The 9,741-nt window shown below is 44.7% G+C and overlaps 1 long non-coding RNA gene across 1 annotated transcript in view; it reads left to right on the plus strand.

Moving 5' to 3' along the window:
* The window catches only part of LOC147040301 (uncharacterized), a 98,503-nt gene extending 91,519 nt beyond the window's left edge, over positions 1-6,984 (plus strand). The window contains exon 6 of the long non-coding RNA XR_015063100.1: positions 6,836-6,984. This is a non-coding gene — a long non-coding RNA (uncharacterized LOC147040301). The remainder of the gene's footprint in view (positions 1-6,835) is intronic.
* The last annotated feature ends 2,757 nt before the right edge of the window (positions 6,985-9,741 follow it).

Raw genomic sequence — 9,741 nt, forward strand, 5'->3', positions numbered from 1 at the left:
GGACGTTAGGAAAGCTATTGTGGTTGCCCTCAGATGACTCGGATCAAAAGCTTTAATTCCGTTTCCAGGAAAATCTTGAGAACTTTCCGATCTGCTGCTATTATCGGACTGTAACGTCCGCAAAATGTCAGATATGTGTGAGTCTGTTAGGATATAAATAAGCTACCATTGGATGAGAATTGACGTGAGCCTAGCTAGCTCTGTTCTTTTGGTTTCTAGTCTTAAAACATACGTCCCAGCAGTACCAAATTTCAGAAATAAATATAACAAAAGTCATCTGATCGTCTTTTCACAATGTGGACCGAAAATGAAAAAGAATTGAGATGAACCGCTCTTGCTATTATTTCCGCTTAGGGTGGTTACGCTAGCTGCTACATGTTTTGCATTAATGTCTAGCATGTTGCTTTTTTAATGATGTAAAAAAATAACGTAAAATAAAAACATCACTCAATGTATCTTGTTAAAAATTTCATTAAAAGTGTAAAATAATTTGCCTTTTCCCCCCAAAGTGTTTTCAATGAGACCATTAAAAGTTCCCCGCCCTACGAAATATATATAAAATGCTGACACGGTCCGAATAAATGTGAAGCTTTGTGACATGTTTAAAGTGGAAAATATTTCATTTCCACTAAAAGACAAACCAAAGCACTCCACTCCCTTTTATAATTAGGGGAGTCGCTGCGTCCAGTCAAATTCATTTAACAGTGACATTATTGTTGTTCCACCTGTATCAAAAGGATTATGTCGAGTCTAATACCAACCATTATAAAAGCTTGAATGCGAGCTTGTCTTCAAAATAGTCTCGCGTGGGCAAAAAAGCACCATTGAATCCTTGCAATAATGCCACATTTATTCATTGATTGACCTAATTAGTCTGTGCTGGCTGACGCAGTATTCAATACGTGATCATGTTAACAACAATACGCTCATATTATATGAAATAAAGGCTTTGGACGGACAATGAGCCGTTGGGTCCAAAGGTGTCACCGTGAACCACAGCGCCGTGGAACAAATACGCTCGACAATTGTACATCGTGAGACATTGGACTATTATATTGTTTGTTACACGGACAAGGACACGTCTCGGTACCTTGACCTCTTCCTCAGCGCCGGCCAGTTGCTATTCAAACCGAGAATTGTCGCTACTTTTCTTTGCCAAGTCTAAATCAACCCGGTAATTAGAATTATATAAACAAGGACGAAGGAGTACAAATTCTATGTGGTCTTTGTGAAGCTGGAATGGGCGGCTTGCATTGCGAATAGAAGTCAATAAGAACACCAGATATGCGGCGGCTACGAAACCTTGCGCGGGCCTTGAAACATGTGACAAACTCACTTGACAAAAAATAAATAAAATAACCCATAATCTCATTATGGAATCTTTTCGAAGGCTCTCCGTCAATAATTGTATCGCAAAATGTATCGTGTCGAAGTGTTTGTATCGTAATTGGGTAAAATTAAGATAAGATTTCTCCACTGAATTTGTTGTTGACATTTTGACGAATGAAAATATCATCCCATGGACGATATTTGTGATTGTCAAATTGCCAGATTGTGACATTACAAGCAGGCTAATTTACATAATAGCCCCCGCCTCCCACATTTCAGGACACCCTGCAGTAAAGTAGGTGATCACTTGCGTAAGACAGGAATGAAAGTTCAGTGGGCTCGTGAAAGATCCTTGGGGTATTCCAAGGAAAGCAAGTCGGATGAAATTTTCGCATTAGTAACCCCGAGTCATTATTTTTTTAATCATTAATCATTTAAACCAGCGATTTGTAATATTTATTTTGGTCAGCCATAGAAAAGTCTGCTTTTTATTCCCTTCCTCGATTTTTTTTTTTGTTTAACCATTAACACTGCCTCGCCAATTAGTGTCTTCTCAGCAGCCCACTTACGCACACACACGGTGACACCCCAGGGCCCCGCACAACCCAAACAGCATAATTAGACATCCCCTAAACAAAGCACACACTCTGTAATTACTCTGTAATGTTACATAGCACAGGGGACTAAACAAAGGCCATTTTCTTCCGGATCAATCAAGGCGCACGCAAACGTACACCGTGCGTGCTTGTGTACGACATTTCTATAGATTTTCACCCAAGTAGCGAAATTCTCCAGGGGCGTTGTGTGGATGAGTGGCCCGCATGGTCTGTAAGCGTAGCACTTGAATGTCAGCGCTTGCCTTTGACCCTGATGGTGCAAAAACAAAACCAAAAAAAATAGCTCTTGGTTTTCTTTGCTCCACAAACAAATAGAATTTCCTGCTCCGTGTCTCATCAGCTCTTCATCTCCAGAATGGAACATGACTAATTTCTTCAGATGGTGCGACAGAGTAAACACAAGCACGGATTCTTTCGCTTATACAATTGTTGACAGAAGTATACCCAAAATTCCAAGCGACACCCCCTCCCCTTCTCTTCTGACCTCCTCATCACTACCCCTCCCCAATTTCTCTGCCTCCCAGTCAGTGCGGATGTTTCTCGAAGTCCAGCGGCACTAATTTAAATCTCTGTTCAAGTAGTGTGAAATCAGATTAGATCTTAATCAGAAGCCATTGTGCTTACTTTATGATGGCTGTTAATTTTTTTTTTGTTATGTTCAGTGTAAGTGGAACAACTTTTGGAATGGATTTTCACAGCACAAATGAAAACTGCTTATTTGGGATTCTGTTTCCTTCTTTTCCAGGGCTGATGTGGAAAAAAATATATTTTTTTTTCTAAGAATTGTTTGTTTTTATTTATTTTTATGATTTATTTGGTGTCCATAAGAAGGCCGCAAACACCTCGTACAATCCGGTCCTGGCCGGCCACGTCTACGGTACCGGCTGTCAATTTTCATCGTTCTCGCCACCAAATGCGGTCAAAGCGAAGAACCGCCGGCAGACAAAAGGACACAGAAAAAAGTGAAATTATTGATTTGGTGTCAGCGTCAATTAGAGGGAAGAAAGCAGAAGAGCAGCACAGCGAGAGGTCGAGACTGAAAAGGACTGAAAAGAGCTGTTGCTACAAAGCTAATGGAAAAAGAACAACAGACTTTTCTCCAGTGGAAAATAGAAAAGAAAATCTGATTTGAATGACAGCGTGGAAGAATATGCCTGCAAAATTGCGGCCTTTGCTGTCACTGGCGTGACTTTATTTTGCAAAAGGAGGAAGCCAGTTGAATTCTTTGGAATAACAACTTAATTATGTCATTAGCTGTTTTTCTCCTCACGATTAGCCCATTAACTTTATTCGAACGAGACTCAGGTGGTTTGATTAATTCAAAATAAAAAACGATGGTCCATTTATTTGGATGTAGCAGATTTGTTTTTGTTTTTTTCACGTTAGCTGTCACGGGCACTTGCAGACCGAGCCTCGGCCGAGCCTTTCATGCATGCATTATAAAAGCTCCACCTGAGTAAAATTGTGAGTGACAGATATTGAGGTAGCCAGGCGCCGTATTGATCTTCTCCTCAACAGTCACCGGCGAAGAAACCAAGAGTATGGATGAGTAAATAACCTGCGATGAAGTGACGCGACATCTCGGTGAAGGACGCAGGAAAATCCCCCCAAAAAATAGTGAGCTTTAAAATGCAACAAGTCAGACTGGATGTAACAGGGGGGGGAAACAACTGGTGGATTGGTGCACATGTGTTGGAGGGCAGGGTGAGGATATTGTTATTTTTCACATGGATGTGTCACACATTGCAATTGCACACGCACGGTAAGACAAACACACACGCCGCGTGTCACTGCGCATTACCGCTTGCTTTCCGCCGCCGCCGCGTCCAGACAATGACAGGCAGGCAGTAGCGTTCGGCATAATGAGAGCGAGCAGGGGCCTTCGCTCGCACACACGCAACTTCCACGTGTACACACACACACACAGAGGGCAGTCGGCTTCACTCCGTCCCCTAGCCTCTCAATTACCCAGCAGGCTTTTAGTGCCACTCCGCTCCACTACAGCAAATTACCCAGGGCCCTGTCTCACTTAGAGACCTGTGACTGTGTGTGTGTGTGTGGTGTGTTTGAGTGTGTTGGTGGTGGCTGCTTGACAGAGAGCAAGCGGGAGAGCCACTGTGTGTAGAAGAGTGTGTAGTGCTAAAGTGAATGGCTTTGAAACAGTGGCTGCAGCCCCATCAGGAGTACATGAAACGCTAATAAAAAGGCTTGAATGCAACTGACTTTTGGCTAATATTGTTCCACGAGTACGCGTGGTGGACGTGCGCTGGTGAGTCAGTATCGGTGTGTGCTTATGGGTACTCGAAAGAAATAAAGATAAAAAATGCTTTGGCAAATGAAAAGTTACCGCTAATGACTAAAAGAGAGGCCAAAAAATGGCTGTTTTGTTATTTAAGTTATTGATTAAGGTGCGTAAAGGCTTGTGGTCGTCATGGCAACGACAGCCGCACTCAACATTGACCCTGAAGTCAAGGCTGGGTTGACACAAAACTGAACAATCTTTGTCCCGCTTGGACTTTTTTTTTTTGTCTGATTCCGGTCCCGACTGGACGTTACCTGCATTGTCCAACACATGTAGTGTGTAATCTGAGAGTGATAATTAACCAGCACCTTCTGGCCTCGTGCTGCGGTGACACACTGAGCGAGAGGCCAACGGAGAGGCCGGAGGAGAGCGAGAGGATCAAAGCAGGGTTCTGTGGCCATGGCCCCCCCCCCTCTGTGCTGAGATGAAACGTGGCGGCTGCAAACTTTAAAGACTTCCTGCCATTAGTTTGGACCTCGTCCCCCCCTTACCGTCCACAACCCCCTTGAACACTCACAAATACGGCCTCGGAAAAATAAAAAATGCCCACCGAGGGTGCGGGAGACACCTCCACCTGGACCGAATTACATCGACGGTCTTTAGTGTCACCTGACAACCCCCCCCCCTCCCGGCACGGTCTGATCATCTCTTCGGGCAGTCGGCGCACGGAGGAAGCTCACCACGGGCTAACAAGGGAGGATCAAAAGGGAACATTACCATGCTTCCCCTCTTCATCTCACTCCCTCTTCCTCACAAGCAATAAGAGGCCTGCCGGCTGCCCGTCCTTGTGCTTGTTAAGCGGGTGACAATAGGACGTGCCCTGAGCCAAGGAAATGAATTATTTACCCCCCGCTTCCACTTGTACTCATGAAAGAAAAAAAAAAAAAAAAACGTAGAGGGAAGGGGAAAAAAAAAAACATTTTCTTGTTTTGCCATTGAACTCACGGCTCTTGTATTACACGCACTCGCCTTGTTCTGTTCTGCAGCCTTAGATGTTAAACGCTCGGAATAATTCGCTTCTCGGCTGTCGGCGGGGATATTCGTCCTCGTCTGGCCGCCGTGGCACACGAGCGGCGAGGTGGAAAAAGTACTCGCGCTGTGTCCTTAAGTGAAAGTAGAGAAGGACTATGGTAGAAGTAAAAGTGATTCAACTCCTGTGAGTAATTAAAACATTCCGAGAAATTTGAATCAGGTGTTTCGGACGATGAAAACATAAAACATGCAGCGGTCCTCGAGGACGGGATTTCTTTTTATACCTACGGGCACTTCATAGCAATCAAAATGTAAATCATTCAAATTTTATGATATTGACCACCAGGAGGCGGTATAATCCAGACATGCATCATACCCAAAGAAGAGTTTCACAACTAAAAGATTTCGGAGTATATCCCTGTGAGTAAAATGCAAAATTGATGTTAGCGTTGTCAACCTGTCTATGGTGTTTTACATTGTGTGTTAGCGTTAAGCTATCGTCTAAGATTTGTTTTGGAGTACAATGAAGAGCGGGGGGGGGGGGGGGGCTCACCAAGGGCAGCACAGTGAAAGGGCGATGATTTGAAGGTACAATAGGTGCCGCTCTTGTGCGGCAAGCGTGCGCCTCCTAATTAATCTGATTAGAAAGAGACAATTAATATCTCATGAGTACCCCCCGGGGGGGGTTGTGGCCCAGCGTTTCTCAGAGCTGACAGGAGCTGACACGTCTTCCGATGTCCATGCAACTTCTTTGCACAATTCAATGTGCCCTTGGTGAAGTGGCTTCCGTAATTATTTCAACCCCTCGTTCCCCAATCACACTTTTTTCCCCTCATCAGGATTCCTCATCGCGTTCATTCCTCCCGGCTCGGCTTCCTGCTCCTCCTCATTGTCTGCTTATCATTCGCTCTTCGGGGCCATAATGAGTAGCTTTGAAACAAGTGTAAGGGTGAAGGGGGGGGGGGAGTAATGGTCACCTTGGTAATGATGACGGGTGGGCTCACCTCATTCCTGTTTGAATAGTAATGTGAGGGCAAGTTTTTTCCAATTTCTTCTATCAATACTTGGAGGGGGGGGGGGGCACAGTGGGCCTTGTGTGGGCCCCAGACAATCCATCTCTACCGGTGAGGGGGGTCAGGGAAAGAGGTGGTGGGGGGCACATGAAAGAGCCTTCATTAGCCGAGCCCAAAGACTCATATATTTCTCACAGGGCATAAAAGACCATTGTAAAAACGCCCTCTGTTCCCTTTCAAACATAAAACGTGTCAGACGGCACAAAAGGATTCCAGTCGTCGCAGAGAGCAAGGATCATTATTGAACAAGCCGGCGAGCGGCGAGAAAAGGAGGAAAAACAAGAGGAGGGGGGTCACGATTAGAGGCCATGTCCGTACCAGCGTTTGTGTAAAAACTGACTTTTCTGGTCTTAGGGGGGTTTTTTTACCGCCATTGTTAGCGCCGATGTTTATTCGGAATAACATTTTCAGGGTTTCAAGTTTCTGACTTCCCGTGTGTGCAGGAAACCAAAGTTAAGGGAGCATCTGCCGCCGAAAGCTCCTCTTCAGAGTCCTTGGGAAGATAATAACGACGCAACTTGTCTTTTTTATCAACCTCGCAGGCCCGCCGTGCTTTTGTGCCGGCTCGGACCAAACAGAGCCCCCACAATGCAGCTCCGGCTCTCCGGATTTCAATGGCTGCGGCGCTCCCGCCTACCGCCGCCTGAATGCGCCCGACGTGACCCTGCGCATGACTGGCAGAGGACCTCAATTACTGGTAGGTTGCCACAGTCAAAGGTGTCTCCATTTCACGCTAAGCAAACGGGGCATTGTTGGGCTAGCAAACCGCCGCGCTCATACGGGAGGCCGTCCCTTATGAAATATAACCGTCGTTCCGAAAGGAGGATATCAGTGCGGAGACTCGCCACAAAAGCGGCTGATTGAGATTGACCCCTTGCTGTATGCCGCCGAGGGACAATGCCGTATCCCTTACAATGGCTCTTTATGCGGGGAGATACAAAAGCAATGAACTCCTGATCCACCCTTTTCATACAGCCGGGAATTATTTTCAGCTTTTAAGGTAAAAAAAAAAGAAGAAAATATCCGCAGCCATGACCGGAACGGATGCGGTGGTAAAAAAAATTATAGTGGAAACGCGGAAAAGGTGAAATGATAAAGGCAATAAGAAGAGATGTACTGGAGACTTTTGGCAAATGTTTATTGATGACTTCCTGGTCACTAGCGGAGCGTTTACGTTCTTGCCTGACCCCCCCTAAGGTGAGTTTTTGAAAAGTTTTGAAGTGTTTATAAAAAAAAAAAAAATTATATCCTTGCCCCCTCATGCTCCCACCCCATCCCTGCCCCCAAGGAATATAATCCTACCTTCGCCACTGGTATCTTCACAGTTTTACAGTCTAGGGTGAAAATATAAAATATTATTGATAAGTAAGTCAGTGATATTTTTCCTCATCAGGCTCAGAGACAGTTCGAGACTTTCACACCTGCATTGTTTCTCAACCGGTGCATATTTAATGCCTTAATCAGCAATTCTGGATAAAGGAGGTCACGATCTTTTTTCAGTGTCTCTGCAAAAATCAGGTGCGTTGAACACATCTGACCTATTTATGTGCTTGAAAGACAACGCAGAGAATCGGAGGCTCATGTAATGAGGAACAGTTCGTTGTACTCAAATGGATCAAGTTGTCCGAGGCGGCTTAGAAAGACTCGTGACATTATTAAGCCGTCGTGAGAGTGTAGAACAAGACTTTATGTGCTCGACGTCAAGGAGGAGGAACGGACGGACGGACGGACGACTGTCTCGGAAGACAGAAAAGCTAGCGTTGACCTGCATAGTATTAGTTGGGGAACGGGATTACTAGGAGGGGGCGGGGCATGAGTGCGTCATGGCATTTGACTAACAGCTGTTTCATGTGATACAATCTGGGAACAAACTGAGAAGTCAATAATTTTCTCGTCATGTACGGGATTTTTTTTTGTTGCTGAGAAGGTATTAACGATTCACTTTGCCTCCAAAACAAATTTTCCAGCTTGTCGTTGAAAATTGCTTTGAAAACATTTAGGCTACATTTTTTTTTTTTGTAAGAGCACTAAAAGACGACAATCGTGAATCTTATTGATGTCGCTGGAATCCGACAGCCAATCAAAAGCAAGCTAGATGTAAGATTTCAATCAAAGGCTTACAAAGAGAACAACGGGCTCATTTAGGAAGGGCAGAAGATCAGAGTGACCTAAGGGTGCAAGCAGCAGACATCTTGTCCTTCTTCACTTTGATATTCAAATAGGGCCCAGACAATGACAGACTGAATCTTACGGCTCGCTTTCAAGCGCTCAAGAGAATTTTACATAAAAGTGCAAAGCCCATGCAGTGACAATTGATCTTGATAAATGATAATTAGTGTTTTGCAGATCTATATTGTCTTGTTTTTTGGTTTTTCTTGTTATCACGGTTAGAAAATAATACGTGGCGGGTATATAGTAAGGACTTCAAACATCGAATTGTTGGTGTTTGGCCTCAGGGCGTTTGACGCTAGTATGGACATGTGATGGAGAAACACGCTGTGTCATATCTCATACGACAGGCTTGACCAAAAGGAATTGAGTTGCAATTTCCCTGTGGTTGTTTTTTGCCCTTATAGCCTACCATGTGCAAATTATATGGTACAAGGCCACGTTTGTTTGATGTATGGGACAGACTAGAAAAAAATACTTGAAGATAATTGAGTGGTAGGGCGTTATGTACATTTATCAATGTGTGCTTTTGCTATTTGAGTTTTATGATGAATCATTTTAGTCCTACTGTGTGTTTTTCTTGACATTTCTTTCATTAAAATTTCTATTTGCACGGGTACTGTGAATACTTGAACCCCCTTTGTCAACTTGGTTGAGGCCATTTCAAGTGCACTTTATGTGAAATGATTCCAAGTCAATCTTAATGTAGAGAGAATTTATCTCAAATTTCAGTTGGCTGAAGGAGAAGCAGATTCTATCTGAGCTTATCGGGGTTCTGCAGGGGGCGGGATGGGGGGGGGGTCCGCAGACACCTGTTGCAAAAAGAAGCGAAGGCCTGATAAGACACTAAGAAAGACGTTGGCACCAGTTGATTTAGTCGGACGGCGTTCTTGAAAGTGGTTGAAAAACCAAATTGAGCACATTTGGTTTATGAGAAAAGTGGAAAGCACATGTGCGCAGAGGGAGGTTCATTGCGATAATTACCAAGCGCTCCCAGTTGCATCCGCTCGGCGCGAGCTGGTGGCGAGCCAGCCGACAACATGTACCGAAAAACAACAGTCACTGTGCTGGCAGCGCCGCCACTCTCTCTTTTTCTCTCGCCGCCTCCATCTGTGCCACTCTTCTTCGGCATCTTTCTCACATTGCTTGTTTGTTCCACCCCTTCCTAAAAGTCACCTTTTTTTTTCTTCTTCTTCTTCTTCTTCCCCCTCCCACTCCTGTTCCCACTCTTGTCGCCGAGGACATGTGCTCCGGGGCGAGGTAGCAGGGTGACAGAAGC

The sequence above is a fragment of the Syngnathus leptorhynchus genome, chromosome 21 (assembly GCF_054491065.1).
Source record: "Syngnathus leptorhynchus isolate UIUO chromosome 21, UIUO_Slep, whole genome shotgun sequence".
In the NCBI taxonomy this organism is placed as follows: domain Eukaryota; kingdom Metazoa; phylum Chordata; class Actinopteri; order Syngnathiformes; family Syngnathidae; genus Syngnathus; species Syngnathus leptorhynchus.